The sequence below is a fragment of the Rattus norvegicus genome (assembly GCF_036323735.1).
Source record: "Rattus norvegicus strain BN/NHsdMcwi chromosome Y unlocalized genomic scaffold, GRCr8 chrY_unlocalized_43, whole genome shotgun sequence".
NCBI classification, from domain to species: Eukaryota; Metazoa; Chordata; class Mammalia; order Rodentia; family Muridae; genus Rattus; species Rattus norvegicus.
The window spans coordinates 3,393-21,281 of record NW_026947404.1 but is presented as its reverse complement, the minus strand read 5'-3'; the positions used below and the strand labels follow the sequence as shown (position 1 = coordinate 21,281).

The 17,889-nt window shown below is 37.4% G+C and overlaps 1 long non-coding RNA gene across 1 annotated transcript in view; it reads right to left on the bottom strand.

The window, feature by feature from the left end:
* LOC134484748 (uncharacterized) overlaps window positions 1-17,638 on the bottom strand; it is a 36,138-nt gene extending 18,500 nt beyond the window's left edge. Inside the window, exon 1 of the long non-coding RNA XR_010062491.1 lies at window positions 16,492-17,638. This is a non-coding gene — a long non-coding RNA (uncharacterized LOC134484748). The remainder of the gene's footprint in view (window positions 1-16,491) is intronic.
* Window positions 17,639-17,889: the final 251 nt, after the last annotated feature.

The window sequence follows — 17,889 nt, the reverse complement described above, 5'->3', positions numbered from 1 at the left end:
TAAGTGTGTTTGTGTGTGTGTGTGTGTCTGTCTGTGTCTGTGTGTGTATCTGTATATTGGTTATCGTCTCTGTGTCTGTGCTTCTGTATATGTGTGTGTGTCTGTGTGTTTGTGTCTGTGTATGTGTGTCTGTGTCTGTGTGTTTGTCTGTTACTGTCAGTCTCTCTGTGTGAATGTCTGTTTGTCTAACTGTCTATGTCTCTTTCTGTGTGTCTCTGTGTATCTGTGTGTGTGTACATACATATGTGTCTGTGTGTGTTTGTGTGTTTGTGTATATGTTGTGTGTGTTAGCCATGCATAAGCTAACCATCCTCACACAGAATATCTGGATTGCTTTTCTTTATAGAATGTTGGCGAATCTTTCTCTTGTCCTAAAAGACCACTCTGGTTCTCAACTCTCTCTGTGAAGCCATGACAGTTTGAGTGATTTTCATGTGAGAGGAGTCTGTCCTATTGAAAATTGCTTTCCTGGATACAATATCACTTAAAAAACACATCTCAACATTTATTTTCCTTATAACGTGATCCCTCGAGGGGATTTTTCCATCATCATCATCATCATCATCATCATCATCATCATCATCATCATCACTAATATTATTATTACAGGATTATTCCATTATATTGTTATCTGTGTTGTTACCAGTGTGCTAAAGTTCATTGATGGCAGAAAGAAAGATTTTGTTTCATGTGGGTCATGGACAGCCACGATTTTGTTCTTGGAACTGAAAGATTTATTTGCATGCTCCCATGAGTAAATACATGCAAGTACAGAAAGTTCCTTGGTCTTCTACATGAGAGTGACATCCTCACATAGTCCTCAGATCTACATGAGAAACAGAGAATTTAGATGGGCAATGAAAAGTAGGGTGATCAAAAACCAAGTTGGGGAGAAATAAGACAGTTTTCCACAATGTTTCAGGCTTTGGGGATTGGTAGACATTACATAACCATCTTATTATTCATAGCAGTAATAGTCAAAATTAATAAAGGCAGAAATTTTAACAACATATTTATGCTGGCTAATTTAAATTCCCATATTAAATCTGTGGAACATTATATATTCTCTTTCAGGTTCTTCTTGAAATTATTTGAAGAAGTGAAAACTGGTATGTGTTTATCTATTCACATTCATAAAGCATCACCGTTGCTCTAGTGATGAACAGACTGCACAACTGTCAAGAGACAGACTGACTTTCTTGCCAAAGAAAAAAATCTTCACCTTCATGGAGGCAGTTTCCTTCTTAGGTGCAGAAGTTTAAAATCCCCTGAGAATGCTTCCTACAGGTACCATTTCCTGTATATTGTAATATCCTAGAAAATGGGTTTCTTTTTGCATTTTATTTCAAGTGTTAAGATCTACAAACAAGTTTTGAGTGCATGTACTATTTGTAGATGTTGTCTTTTTTCTTTCCTATAGATGGATTCTGGTTTGTGGACTCTCAGGCATTTTCTGATCCATCTCTCACAGCAGGGGCTGCAAATGAGATGAGTCTTAATCAGGAATAAAGGAAAGAAGAAAGGTAAGGTAATAGATGATGCCTTTATGTATTTAACCCCTCTGAGTCTGAGATGGCTGTTGTCATCAACCTGTATATCTAAACTTTAACTTTGAAACAAAGTACACTCACATGAGTTTAAGCCTTTGTACTTTTCATTGTGTAAATATATGCAATAAAGAGAGCTTTCAAAGTAATAAAGTTGTGTGATGTGTGTTACTCATTTAACAGATGCCCTTGTATAACTTAAAAGAATATATAAATGGTTTTCCTTCATGTTGAAGGTAATGAAGACAGTGTCTCTTCTAACAGTATATGTAGTAATTTTGACAACTATTAAATTAAATATGTTCATATCTTGACAAAACATCAACCACAATTGCTTATGGGATACTTCCTATACTTTCTCAGTGTTTTTTCCTAAATATTGACTTTAAAATGCAGTTAGCAGAATTGATATTGAGGAGGATGGCGGGAGAGAGGAAACTGAATGAGAGGGGAGGTTGGGAAGGGAGTGGCCTTTGCAGGAATTAGGTATAGGGAAAGCAGGGAAATGAGAATGGAAGATAACCTCATACTAATACTGTCCAAACTCTTCCACAAAATTGAAACAGATGGAGCACAACCACATTCCTTATATGAATCCACAATTACTCTTATACCTAGCCCACACAAAGACTCAGCACAGAAAGAGGACTTCAGACCAATTTCCCTTAGGGATATTGATGAAAAAATTCTCAATAAAATTCTTGCAATCCGAATATTACAACACATCAAAAAAATCATCCATCATGATCAAGTAGATTGAACCAAGGGATGGAAGGATGGTTTAATATAGGAAAATTCATAAATGTAATCCATCATGTAAACAAACTCAAAGATAAGGAGAGCAAGGTCATTTCATTAGATGGTGAGAAAGCATTTGACAAAATTCAACAACCCATGTGAATAAAAGTCCTGGCAAAATCACGAACTGAAGGCTCATATCAAAATATAGTGTAAGAAATATACAGGAAACCTGTAACTAACATCAAACTAAATGGAAAGAAACTTGAAGCAATCCCACTAAAATCAGGGACTAGACAAGGCTGCCCACTCTCTCCCTACTCATTCAAAACAGGACTCCATGTTATAGTCAGAGAAACCAGACCACAAGGGGGTCAAACTGACACAAATTGGAAGGGAAGATATCAAAATATCACCATTTGCAGATGATATGATAGTATATACTTAAGTGACCCAAAAGTACCACCAGAGAACTTCTTAACCTGATAAATAACTTCATCAAAGTGTCAGGGTATAAAATTATAACTCAAACATACCAGTAGCCTTCCTCTCCTCAATGGATAAACAGGCTGAGAAAGAAAATATTGAAATCACACACTTCACAATAGTCCCAAATAATATAAAATATCTTGGTTTAAGTTTATTCAAGCAAGTGAATGATCTGTATGACAAAAGATCAAGTATCTGAAGAAAGAAATTGAATACTATCTCAGAAGATAGAAAGAGCTTACATGCTCATGGATAGACAGGATTAATATAGTAAAGATGACCATTTTGCCAATCAATTTAATTTTACACATTCAATGCAATTTTCCATCAAAATTCCTACTCACTTCTTTAATAGAGATAAAAAGAGAAATTTCCAAATTTATTTAGAATAAGAAAAAACTAGAAGAGCTTAAACTATCCTCCACAAGAAAAGAACTTCTGGGGGAATCATCACCCTTGAACTCAAGCAGTATTACAGAGCAATAGTGATAAATACTGCATGGTATTGGTAAAGACACAGATGGATAGACCAGTGGAATAGAAGTGAAGACACAGAAATGAACCCACACACCTATCATTTTATATTTGGAAAAGTAGATAAAAACCATTCAAAGGCAGAAACATAGCATTTTCCAAAAATAATTCTGGTTCAACTGGAAATCAGCATGAAGAAGAATGCAAATTATCTCATTTTATGACCATGTACAAAGCCTAAGTCAAAGTGAATCAAGGACCTACACATCAAACCAGAGGGAGAGGAGAAGGAGAAGAAGAAGAAGAAGAAGAAGAAGAAGAAGAAGAAGAAGAAGAAGAAGAAGAAGAAGGAGGAGGAGGAGGAGGAGGAGGAGGAGGAGGAGGAGGAGAAGAAGAAGAAGAAGGAGAAGAGGAGGAGGAAGGAGAACCGGAAGAAGAAGAGATTGAGGAGGAGGAAGAAGAGCAGGAAGAAGCAGAAGAGGAAGAAGAAGAAGGAGGAACAGGAGGAAGACAAGGAGGAGGAGACGGAGGAAAAGGAGATGAAGATGAAGAAGAAGGAGGAGAAGAAGAAGAAGAAGAAGAAGAAGAAGAAGAAGAAGAAGAAGAAGAAGAAGAAGAAGAAGAAGAAGAAGAAGAAGAAGAAGAAGAAGAAGAGGAAGAAGGAATTTAAACAGAAAGAGAACTAAACTTCCATTCTTCCCCATTCCCTCTCTTCCTCAGCTGTTGTTTAGGCAGTTGTGTTAGTGAGACGTTAACAATGTAATTTCTGGTGTTACTTTGAGACACCAACTCATAGTAAATTTTAGTCTCTTAAAATCTTCTTTCATGAAGTAAGACACCCATGGCTACATCATTCTCTCTTCTCCAGCACTTCACTTAGTTCTTTTGAATAGGCAGTGTCAATATTATATAGGGTCTGTTCAGATAGATGTAAGTATTTTGAGTTCTGGAGGGCCACAATTGTATCATGCTCAGTGGACAGCACCTCACAGATCTCCTTACCTATTAATAAGCCCTTGAAAGAACCCAAGGCCTGCATATCACCTTATCTCTAATTTGGAAGTTATCTCCATTGGATAATCATGTGAAAATGAAAACTTAGTTTTCTCCAAGGGAATATCACTGGGTACACAAACTAATTTTAAGGGTAGACTGCGTATAAAGCACTAAGGGAACTGAACATCATCTTTGGAGGATCCTTGTCTCATAATGGGTCAGGACTTTTTCTTCAGAATGTCTTTTTCATTTTGTTTTATGTTTATTTATCTATTAATTTTTGCTCTGTATGTTTTGTGTATATATTTTTCCTGGTTTTATGTTTCCATGGAATTCCAGAGTGTGTGAATGGAAGTCTGGGTCTCCGTGTCTGTATCTGATTCTTGACCCTTGTTTTGGCTCTTTTCTATATGCTTGTTTTGTTCTACTCCAATTCATTAACTTTCATTTTATTTTTATCCCTTAGATGATGGTTTGTTTTGAGAGTCAGAAGGATGTAGATACAGATGATAGGAGAGGAATAGAAGGGGGGAATAGAGGGTAGAGTAATCATAATTCAAATATATTGCATGAAAAAGTCTAATTTTAAGAAAAGAATTTTAAAAACATACTTTCTGGGGCCTGTCTGCCCCCTTTTCTCAAAATCCTTACTAGTTTCATATAAAAAGTTAATGAAAATATTTTAAATCTTTTCCAAGGCAAAGAAAATTGTTTGTTTACATCTGATCTGGAACTGCCACTATGGGAGTGAAGCTTCTGTAGAGTTGCAATAATGCAGTAGGAGAGTCTATAAATGCTTTCAGATAAATCAATCCACTGAGGTTCAGCGGGAGTTTCACATGATTGATGTTACAAATTTTCAATGGGAAGATATACATTTTCGATACTTCAGTTTTCATGAAATTCTTCAAGATCAAATTACAAGTAGTATGGAATACAATCATAAAATAGGTTTGTTCCTTTGAAAATTTCAAAATTACCCCAAATAATACTTAAATATCATTAATAAATCAGAACTTATTGTATCCTAAACCCATATAAACATGACAATTATGAAATAGAAGTAGATGCGTATTTGTGGATAAAAGCTGTTTCTGGAGAGGCACTATTTTATGTCTGGGATAATTTCACTTCATTGGTAGATGGGTTAAATCAAAGTCTGATAATGAAGACCTTGCTGTAAAAGACCATTCTCTCACTAAGGGACTCTAAAACCCTGTTGTATAGAGTGCTAGCATTTCAATGTATCTCTTAATGACACTCCATTGGTTAGATGTGCCATATTTCCTGTATTCATTCCTCTGTGGAAGATCATCTGGGTTCTTTCAGCTTCTGGCTATTATAAATAAGGCTACTATGAACATAGTGGTGCTCATGTCTTTGTTATATATTGGGGCATCTTTTGGGTATATGCCCAAGATAGGTGTAGCTGTGTCTTCAGATAACTCAATGTCCAATTTTCTGAGGAACCTCTACACTGATTTCCAGAATGGTTATATCAGTCTGCAATCCCACCAACAATGGAGGAGTGTTCCTCTTTCTCCACATCCTTGCCAGCATCTGCTGTCACCTGAGTTTTTGATCTTACACATTCTCACTGGTGTGAGGTGGAATATCAGGGTTGTTTTGATTTGCATTTCCCTTATGACTATAGTTGTTGAATATTTCTTTAGGTATTTCTCTGCCAATTGATATTCTTCAGCTGTGAATTCTCTGTTTTGCTTTGAACCCCATTTTTCAAATGGTTATTTGTCTCCCTGTAGTCTCACTTCATGTGTTCTTTGTATATTTTGGATATAAGCTGTCTATCAGTTGTAGGATTGGTAAAGATCTTTTTCCAATCTATTGGTTTCCATTTTGTTCTAACAACAGTGTCCTGTACTTTACAGAAGTTTTTCAGTTTTTTTAAGATCACATTTGTTGATTCTTCATCTTAGAACATGAGCCTTTGGTGTTTTGTTCAGAAAATTTTCTCCAGTGCCCATGTGTTTGAGATGTTTCCACACTTTGTCTTCTATTTGTTGGAGTGTATCTGGTTTGAAGTGGAGGTCCTTGATCCAGTTGTACTTATACTTTCTACAGGGCAGTAAGAATGGATCGATCTGCATTCTTTTACATACTGACCCACAGTTGAACCAGCACCACATGCTGAAAATGCTGTCTTTTTTTCCATTGGATGGTTTTGACTTCTTTCTCAAAAATTAAGTGACCATGGTTGTAGGGGTTCATTTCTGGGTCTTCAATTCTATTCGACTGGTTTATTTGCCTGCCTCTGTCACAACACCATACAGTTTTTTTTTTTTTTTTTTTTATCACTGTTGCCCTGTAATACTGCTTGAGTTTAGGGATAGTGATTCCCATGGAAGTCCTTTTATTGTTGAGGACAGTTTTAGCTATTCTGTGTTTTTTTTTTATTCCAGATGAATTAATGAATGTTCTGTCTAAATCTTTGACGAATTGGATTGGAATTTTGATGGGGATTGGAATGAATATGTAGGTTGCGTTTGATATAATGGCCATTTTTACTGTATTAATCCTGCCAGTCCATGAACATGAGAGATCTTTCCATCTTCTGAAATCTCCTTCACTTTCTTCAGAGACTTGAGGTTCTGCTCATATGCTCATATTTTTTACTTACTTGGATAATGTCACCCCAAGACATTTTATATTATTTGGGGCTATTGTGAAGGGTGTCATATCCCTACTTTCTTTCTCTGCTTGTTTAGCTTTGTGCAGAGTTATTTTTATACTCAGCCACTTTGCTGAAATTGTTCATCAGGCTTAGTAATTCTCTTGTGGAATGTTTGAGGTCACTAAGTATACAATCCTATCAACTACAAACAGTGCTATTTTAACTTCTTCTTTTCCAATCTATATCCCTTTGACCTCCTTCAGTGTCTGCTTGCTCTGACTAAGATGTCTAGAACTATATTGAATAAGTTGTGAGAGAGTGGGCACCCTTGTTCAGTCCCTGATTTCAGTGTGATTGCTTTAAGTTTCTCTCCACTTAGTTTAATGTTAGTTACGGATTTGCTGTATATGTTTAGGTGTGGGCCTTAAATTCCTGTGCTTTCCAGGACTTTTTTCATGAAGTGATGTTGAATTTTGTCAAAATCTTTCTCAGCATCTAATGAAAGGATCATGTGGTTTTTATCTTGGAGTTTATATAGTGAATTATGTTGTTTATTTTCTGTATATTAAAGTATCCCTGCAAGCCTGGGATGAATCCTACTTAAACATAGTAGATGATTGTTTAATGTGTTGTATGAATATGTTTGCCAGAATTTTATTGAGTATTTTTGTGTTGATATTGATAAGATAAATTGGTCTGAGTTATCTTTCTTTGTTGAGTCTTTCTTTGTTTTAGTTATAAGAGAAATTGTGACTTCATGAAAGCAGTTTGGTAGTACTCCATCTGTTTCAATTTTATGGAATAGTTTGGACAGTATTGTTATGAATTTTTCAATGAATTTTGGATGGATTTCTGCACTAAACCCATCTGATCCTGGACTCTTTTTGGGTGGGAGAGTTTTGATGATTGCTTGTATTCCTTTGGGAGTTATGGGTTGTTTAAATGGTTTATCTTTTCCTGATTTAGGTTTGGTATCTTGTATTTGTCTGGAAAATTGTCTTTTTTTTCCAGATTTTCAAGTTTTTTGAACCTAGGCTTTTGTAGTACAGTAATTTTTTTAATTTCCTCTGATTCTGCTGTTCTGTCTCCCTTTTTAATATTTGATTTTGTTAATTTGGACACACTCTCTGTATCCTCTGCTTAGTCTAGCTATGGGTTAATATATCCTGTTGATTTTTTCAGAGAATCAGGTATTGGTTCTGTTGATTCTTTGTGTGGTCCCTTTTTTTCTACTTGGTTGATTACAGCCCTGAGTTTGATTATTTTCTGCCTTCTACTACTCCTGCATGTATTTGCTTCTTTTTGTTCTAGAGCTTTTAGGTGTGCTGTCAAGCTGCTGATGTATGCTCTCTCCTGTTTCTTTCTGCAGGCACTCAGAGCTATGAGTTTTCCTCTTAGCACAGCTTTCATTGTGTTCCAAGAGTTTGGGTGTGTTGTACCTTCATTTTCAGTGAATTCTAAGAAGTCTTTAATTTCTTCCTTTATTTCTTCCTTGACCAAGTTATCATTGAGTAAAAAAAAATTGTTCAACTTCCATGTATATGTGGGCGTTCTTTCCTAATTTTTATTGAAGAACAGCCTTAGCCCATGGTGGTCTGATAGGATGCGTTGGATTATTTCTATCTTTCTGTATGCTTTGAGGCCTGCTTTTTGACTGATTATATGATTAATGTTGGAGAAAGTGCCAGGAGGCTGTGAGAAGAAGGTTTATCTTTCTGTTTTAGGATAGAATGTTCTGTAAATATCTGTTAAGTCCATTTGGTTTATACCTTCTGCTAGTCTGTCTATATCTCTGTTTAATTTCTGATTGTGTGATCTGTCCAGTGATGAGAATGGGGTGTTGTAATCTTATACTATTATTTTTTGCAGTGCAATATGTGCTTTGATCTTTAGGAAGGTTTCTTATGTGTATGTAGGAGCCCTTGTAATTGGAGCATAGACATTTATGATTTTGAGTTCATCTTGGTGGATTTTTCCCTTGACGAATATGAAGTGTCCTTCCTTATGCTTTTTGATGACTTTTGGTTGAAAGTCGATTTTATATATTCTTCAGACCATTGCTTGGAAAATTGTTTTCCAGCCTTTTACTCTGAGGTAGTGTCTGTCTTTGTCTCTGAAGTGTGTTTCCTGTAGTGCAAAATGCTGGGTCCTCATTACATATTGTGTGTCAATCTGTGTATTTTTAGTGAGGAATGAGTCTATTGATGTTGGAGATATTAAGGAATAGTGATGGTCACATTCTGTTATTTTCATAATTGGAGGTTAGTTTATGTTTGTGTGCTTCTCTTCTCTATGTGTTGTTGTGAAAAGATTAATTTCTTGTTTTATCTATGGTTTTACTTGAATCCTTGTGTTCAGTCTTGTCAGTTAGTGTCCTTTGTAAGACTAGATATGTAGAAAGGTATTGTGTAAATTTCGTTTTGTCATGGGATATCTTGGATTCTCCGTCTTTGTTAATTGAGAGTTTTGATGGATACAGTACCCTGGGATGGTGTTTTTATTCTCTTAGTGTCTGTATGACATCTGTCTATGATCTTCTGACTTTCATAGTACCTGGAAAGAATTCTGATTTAATTATGATAGCTTTGTCTTTATATATTACTTGACCTTTTTCCTTACAGTTTTTAACATTTTTATTTGTTTTGTGCATTTGGTGTTTTGACTATTATGTGATGGGAGGATATCCTTTTCCGGTCCAATCTATTTGGAGTTCTGTAGGCTTTGTGTATGTTTATGGGCATCTCTTTCTTTAGATTAGGGAAGTTTTACTCTATAATTTTGTTGAAGATATTACTGTCCCTTGATGTTGACAGTCTTCACTTTCTTCTATACCTGTTAAGACTAGGTTTGATCTTCTCATTGTGTCCTGGATATCCTTTATGTTTTTAGCTAGGTCTTTTCTGTTTTACATTATGTTTGACAGTTGTGTGATTCTTCTGCTCCTTAGATTATGTCTTCTATGTCTTTTATCCTGTTGGTGATTCTCACTTCTATGACTCCTGGTCTCTGTCCTAGGTTTTCCATTTCCAGGGTTATCTTCCTTGTGCTTACTTTATTGTTTCTATTTCCATTTTTAACTCCTGGGTGGCTTTGTTTATTTCCTTCTCCTGTTATGTTGTTTTTCAAGTAGTTCTTTAAGGTAGTTTTGTGTTCCCTCTTTCTTGCATTATATTTGTTTACTTCAGTTTTTTCTATTGTCCTGCATTTTCTTAAGGGAGTTATTATTCTTAACATCCTCCATCGTCATGATAAATGTGAAATTAAATTTAGATCTTCCTTTTCTGGTGTGTTTAGATATCCAGTGTTTGTTTTGATGGGAGAATTGGTTTCTGTTGAGCCCAAGTAGTCTTGGTTTCTGTTGTTTGTGTTCCTGTGCTTTCTTGTGGCCATCAGGTGGTCTCTGGAATTAGCTTGTCTTGCTCTTTCTGACAGTGGCTTGACCGTCCTGTAGGCTCGTGTGTCAGGGCTGCTGTAGACCTGTTTTCCTGTTTTCTTTTACCCAGTTAAGGGAACAGAGTATTCTGCTCTCAGGCACGTAGTTGCTCCTGTCCACTTACTTTCAGCTGTCCCTGTGGGCGGGAACCAGAAGGAACTTCCCATACTTCTCCTAGGTCCCTCTGTGGGGGGAGGGGCACAGATGGTACAAGGTGTTTTCCTCTTGAGTCAGGAATCTGGGCAGAGAGTAGTCTCCTCTGATTTCCCAGGAGTGTCTGCTTCTCTGAGGCTCTAGTTACCCCACCATCATGATTTGGGTACAGGGAGCTGTTTGACAAGATCAGTTCCGATCCAGGCACAGTCTGGAACATGGTGCTCCAGTAGATTTACTCCTCCTCTATTCCAGAGTCACTATGCAATTTTGTCTTGGGCCAGAGATGTGGGCAATTGTGGGCAGAAGTGGTAGTCTGTGTGCATTGTATGCTCAGTATTGCCCACACTCCTGGGTGATCAGCTCTCTCTCCCACAGTTTCTAGGAGAAGGGAGCTTTGTGCTGGAATCAGCAAGGTTCAGGAGCCAGCTAGAAACTGGAAATGCCTGATCCCAGAGGAGTTCTGCCTTGGCATGTCCTGAGTCAACCAGTGAGCTCCCTTCAAGCAGAAAAGTTGGAATCACCTTTTGTCTCAGGCCTGAACTCACTTGTTGGGCTGACTTTCAGCTTTCCATAAGGGCTGCAACCAGAAGTGTCTTGACCCTACTGCTCCTACGTTCCTATGCACAGGAGGCCCAGATGGAGCTAGGTGTTTTTTTCTTGAGTCAGGAATTTGAGCAGAGTTCTCACGGGTTTCTGCCCCTCTGACAGTGTAATACTTCCCCACCCCTCATGACATTTGGGTGTAGAATACTGTTTGGACAAGTTCAGATTCAGCTGCAGTTTGGACTGCAGGGCTCCTGCAGATTGACTGCTCCTATATTCATGTGTCCAGTGGCACTATGCAGTTTCCTCTTGGGCTAGGGATATGAGCACATGTGGGAAGAAGTAGCAGGGTCTCCTCGCTGAGGTCTCAGTATTGCACACTCTTCTGGGTGTTCAGCTCTTGTACCACAGACTTTCCAAAGGATTTTAAATGTTCATTCCCTATCTTACAGGTCCTCAGTCTTTCCAGTTCTCCTCCATATTTTGTTGGAGAAGACGCCTCTGGTTAAGGGGAGGTACAACAGGCCCAATCAGAAAAAAAAGGGCTGGAAATCTTCTTCTCTTAAAGGTAATCTCAGTGATTTCTCATATTCCACAAGTGGAATAAGTCCTGCCCCTTCTCCAGAAGAGACTTTAATACCTTTGCTAGCTGCCAAAGCAGGGCAGAGAGCTCTGTCCATTCACAAAGACAGTCAAAGATGTGCCCTATCTCCACCAACGTGCTTATGAAATCTGCTTCGGGTAAAATGAGTTTGAAACCTGATTCTGCTGACAAAGCGGATTGCAGAACTACCCTATTAAGCCAAGAGGACATTCAAAGTCCTCCACTATTAAAAATGCGCTTAAATCATCACTTATGATCCAAGGCGTACAAAATACAGTTACAAATACCCAAGTGAACCTCATAACACACATACCAGCCCAAGAAGAGACAAAATTTTCTGCATGTACACCATTAGATCAAGGACCATTGACAGTTTCAGAAGGGGCTCTTGAGAGTTCCACACCCACACAAGATGTGGTAGAAATTTCTGAATCCACCGATGGAACTCCTGTGCCTTCTGCACATAAAAAATATGTTCTAGCAGCCTCACCATATCCCCCAGTACTTCAAATGTCCCTATATAATAGAGAATTATTCAAATATCCTCTACCACTGAAGGGACCCTCCTGACATCCCATTAGGCCCACAAAAGCCAAGTTTATCAAAACACACTGTCAATGAGCCATGCAGACTCCATATTTATACAATGTGCAGAGAAGATAAAATATCCCCTACCTCCTCAGGGGACTCTAAGTCGTTCTGTCCTGAAAGCAGAGGCTCCAACATATTCCACATATACATCAGAAATGCTAGAACTTCCCAAAACTGAGCAGTATTCTCTGAGTATTACTCTATCTCATAAAGAGACTGTGGGACAAGAAACTTCTACAAAAGGAGGTCTACCCATAGCCACATCTTTAGAAATGTCTTGTGGATGTGACACATATACAAAAGATATTCTAGGACAGATTCCATCTGTAGAGAAGGTTATGGACCCAAACATATGTGAACCATGAAATGCGAACACCAGAGTCTGTAGCATCCTCGACAACTGAGGAAAGGGATTCCTTGTATTCCATTAGTGTAAAAGAATGAATACGACCTCCACAAATTCCACAGTAGGCTATAGGAACTTCCTTATCTCCTCAAAATCAGCCATCTTCCCCGACTACAGAAGATGCTACACACTCTTCCAAATATTCAGAAAGGATTGCCATTCCTTCTTTATACCCACAAGCAGACCCAGAACATCTGCCAAATACCTCAAAAGCTCTGGATTTTACCTCATCTTCTGAAGGGGCTTTAGAGCCTGTTTTGCCTCTCAAGCAGGCTAGAGAACCTGTCACTTCTATAGGAAAGTTGGTTTCCACTTCTCCAGCAGAAGAAATTTCTCTTGGAACTTCCACAGTTACAAAACAATATCTAGAATATGTCTATGATGCTCAGGGAGAGGTCACATTTTCAGAGGTAGCTCTAATACATACTCTCCATTCTGATATCACAGTAAGGATTCTACATGTATACACGGTACATTAAGACCTTCCTCATCTGAGAAGGATGTCTTAGGATCTACTGCATCTGAACAGCATGTTTTAGAACTATCCCCATATACCTAAGTAGATTTATTTAACATGTCCACTCTGGGGATAAAGAGGCGACATTCTCCCTCTACCAAAGTGGACCACAGGCATCCAGTTTCTATAAAAAAAAAAAGGTTAAGATTTGATCCTTCTGATGTAGTCTTGAGAAATTTCCTCTAAAGAAGATAGTTTCAAACATCCCCCTTCTGCCAAAAGGGATCTTGTGCCATCTTCTGCAGCCAAAGAGACAGCAAAAGCTACATTTTCTCCTCAGGTGAGTCCTAACCTTCTCCATCTGTCCAAAGGGTCATGGAATTTCCAAAAAATATGAAGGAATTGTGCAAAGATGCCTTTCCTTGAAAGGACTTGCTGGACATTCTATATTGTCCCAAGATGCTCAAGTAACTCCTCCTTCTACAAAAAAGGCATGTTCACCGTCTACCCTAGGGTTTCAGAGAATTTCTTCACTCCTGTCTAGGGCTCCAGAAAGTGTTCTCCATGCTCAAAGTGGTTTGTCATTGTGCAAATTAGACTTCAAACATATAAAACGCTTTTTTTTATATTACCAAAGGTCTGAGGGAAAGTCCACATCGAAAAAAAAATCATTTAGACCTTGTGCCATTAGTCCAAGTATATCAGAAAAATTCCATGTCTTTTAAAGCACCTAAAAATCTATCTTGCTCTAGCACTCGTCCTAGAAAACAATTACCTTTAGTCATACAATCCCTAGGATCATTGAAATACAAAAAGGGGTGTCTAGAAACTTTACCATCTGCCAAAAGGTCTTTAGGATGTTCACCAACTTCTCCAAGAGCTCGGTTAACCCATAGAAGAACAAAAGAACTAAAGCCATCTGCTCAGGGTGTTTTCCAAAAACCACTTATTTCTTCTTTACTTTTATACCAAGACAAGAGGCCAGCTTCCTCATCCCCATCTCTGATCCCTTCTTCCTATTTGTTCTCTCTTCCAAATCGCTCTTTACTCTGAATTAGATGCCAATTACTAAACCATAGACATATGGAAGGAGGTAGTTGCTGTCAAAACAAAACTTGTGATATCACAGAAGAAGCTACGGCTCTCCAGGACACAATAGAATTTTCAAGGAGGGCCTAATGATGATGGAACTGCCATAGCCTACCTGCTCAAGAGCTTCCTTGCATTGACCAGATTTGGTTGTGCACTTTCCAGTAGTGTCTCCTGTGACACAGTAGAAACATTTACATGCTACATCTCTGTACAGCTAGAGCCTTCTCTCTGCTTTATTAGTGATTACATGCTCTGAATGAAGAAAGTTAGTCAGGGGCTTGTCATGGGTAGAAAAGATCTAGGACCACAGAAGGAAAGATATTCTTCTGGAGATTAATTTTATTCTCCGGTCAAATCCTGTGACATAAAGTTCAATTCCCTAGGTTTTCCCTGTTTTGCTGGTGCCAGTATTTTCCCTACAGAACTTTAATTGAGTGAATATTGTTTTATATTTTCTGATTGTAAATTCATTTACAGGGGACATTATATATGTTCCTGCATGTGTACTCAAAATTTCATTTTTCAAATTCCATTTTTTGCAATGAATTTGGTATCAAACGTGGCTCAGCTATAGAGTGAATATAAGAGTGGAAATATTGTGTACCTACTTCTAATGATCAACTCCCAAATCCATATTTTATCCATTAATTACAAGACATCAGTAAAGCAAAGGACAACATGGAGTATAGAATGTGGTTCTGAAGATCTATTAGATATCAGTCCTCTAATATCTACCTTCTTGTGTTCCCAGGGATAGGCTTGAGGGTTTTGGATGTTTTACCATGATTCTTTCTTCAGGCCACACATCAGTTTCTGAGTGATGGGCAGTGATAGGAATGGCTTGTGGTCCAATGAAACCTCAAATTCAATAGGTTATAAAAAACAGGAGGGAGTCTATTTGCAATTGTCACTTGTGGATCCTAGAGTCTTCACCTTGTTATGCAGAATCCATCCAAATATTAAACCAAAATTCCTAGTTGTAGGATCCACCAAAATTGTATATATATATATATATATATATATATATATATATATATATATATATATATGTATATAAATGTATATATATGTATATATGTATATATGTATATATATATGTATATATGTGTGTGTATGTATTCACTTATATATATATGTATGTATTCATATATATATGTATGTATGTATATATATATATGTGTATATATATACATATACATACATATATATATATATATATATATATATATATATATATATATATATATATCAGGCACAAAAACTAGATAAGATTGATGAAGATAAAATTGCATTCTTCCAATAAATGGTTTTAGATCTTTCATGAGAGACACAGCTAGAGCATGTCAAATACAGAAGAGATTGCTAGTGGCAAACCAGAGAACTGAATACAGACCCCTTGTTTGTAGATGTTGAGAAAGGATTACAAGAGCTGAATGGGCTTTCAACCCCCATAAGAACAACAAGTTCAATTAACCAGGGCTTTCTGGTATTAAACCAATATTCCATGACTGTTTATGTACAGACCTGTGGCTCCAATTGCATATGTGGCATAGTATGGCGATGTTGATCATCAATGGAAGGAGAAGCCCTTGGTTCTCCCTAGTTAAAGGGAATGTCAGAGCACAGTAAAGGTTATAGATAAGGATAAGGGGACCAGCTAGGAATATTAAGGACAGGAAACTGGGAAAGGAAATAACATTTGAAATGTAAATATAGAAATATCCAATTAAAAAAGGTATATACGGGGCTGGGGATTTAGCTCAGTGGTAGAGCGCTTACCTAGGAAGCGCAAGGCCCTGGGTTCGGTCCCCAGCTCCGAAAAAAAGAACCAAAAAAAAAAAGGTATAAAATTTGCTAAAAAAAAAGGAAAAAAAAACAAAAGATAATTAGCAGCTAATCAGACCTATTGAGTCAGTAATCCAAAGGGTTCCTGTCAGGGATTTATAGTCAGAATAATACTAGTGGAAAGATTGAGATGATGAAGATCAAATTTGGAGCACTTCTCTCTCCCAAATACCAGTATCAGACACTTACTGCTCTATAAGTATCCAAATAATTGAGGAGTTTACTCTGAGGTGAGGAAAGTATACTTATTTTTCACTTCTTCCTTAGGACCATTTTCTTCTGGGCAATAAGAACAAAAATCCATGAGCTCTAAGGAAAAGAACACTGTCCTTCCAAACACCTGGCTTTTGGGAGTAAGAAATTAATGATATAAACTCTCTGACTTCCAGGAACCATTAGAAGCAGGGAAGTCCAGATTCTTCTGAGAGGCTCCCAGCTCCTGATCCCATGTGTGGAAGGATCAGATCAATTCTATCTCTTCAACTTACATATTCCACTCCTACCAAGGCTTCAGTGAGATTTCTCAGGGATGATGTATTTCTTCCTTCTTTTATACCAAGACAGAAGACCAGCTTCGTTCTCCCCATCTCTGATTTCTTCATCGTCTTTGTTCTCCCTCCCTAATGACTGTTTCCCCTGAATTTGAGGCCAATTAGTAAAACCTATAGGTACTGAAGTAATATCTGAGAGGCATTTGCAGTCAGGACAACACTTATTACATCACAGAAGAAGCTAGTGCTCTCAAGGATACAAGAGATTTTTCAGGGAGAGCCTAATGATATTGTCACTGAGAACTGCCATGGCCTGACTCTAAACAGCTTTCCTTACATTAACCAGTTTTGAGGGTGCCAATTTAGGTATGTCTCCTGTGACACAGTGGAAACTTTCGTTCTCCATCTCTCTAAAGCTAGTGACTTCTGAATGGAGAAAATGAGTCAGGTTCCTGGCATGGATAGAAATTATTTAGGAACTTGGAGTGGAGGAGATTCTTCTGGATAATATTTTTATTCCCAGGTCAATTCCTGTGACATACAGTTCAATTTTCTAGGTTTTCTTAATTTTATAAAGGCCAGTACTTTACCTACACACCTTTCGTTGAATGAATATTGTATTTCACTTTCCTATTGTACATTCCTTCATAGGGGACATTATAAATATTCCTGAATATGTACTCAAAAATTCTGTTTTCAAATTCCATTCTCTGCTATGATTTTGGAAACAAAGTGGGCCCATCTATAGACTGAGAATAACAGTGTAAATATGGTGTACCTACTTCAATTATAAATTCCCAAATCCTTATGTTATTCAAAAATTACCATCATCAATAAAGCAAAGGACCACATGGAGTATACAATTCTTTTCTCTATTCACATTTGATATCTGTACTACACTATCTACTTCCTGTGTTCCCATGGCCAGACTTGAAGGTTTTAGATGTGTTGCCATGATTCTTCCTTAATGTCATATATAAGAAACAGGAGCATGGGCAGGGGGAAGAAAGACTTGAGGAACAGTGAAACCTCAACTCAATACCTTCATAAGTACAGGAGGGAGTCTCTTTGATATACTCATTTGCAAACTCTACATTCTTGACCTAGTTGTGCAGAATCCATGTAATCATTCCACCTAACCTAATAGGTGTAGGAAGCACCTAAAGTATATGTATATATATATATATATATATATATATATATATATATATATATATATATATATATATATATATATTCAACCACCAAAACTGGATAACATTGATGAAGCTAAGAAATGCATTCTGCCAGGAAACAGATATAGATATTTCCTGAGAGACAAAGCTAGAGCATGTCAAATACAAAAGTGAATGTCAATGGCAAACCAGTAAACTGGAAATGGAGTTCCAGTTGGTA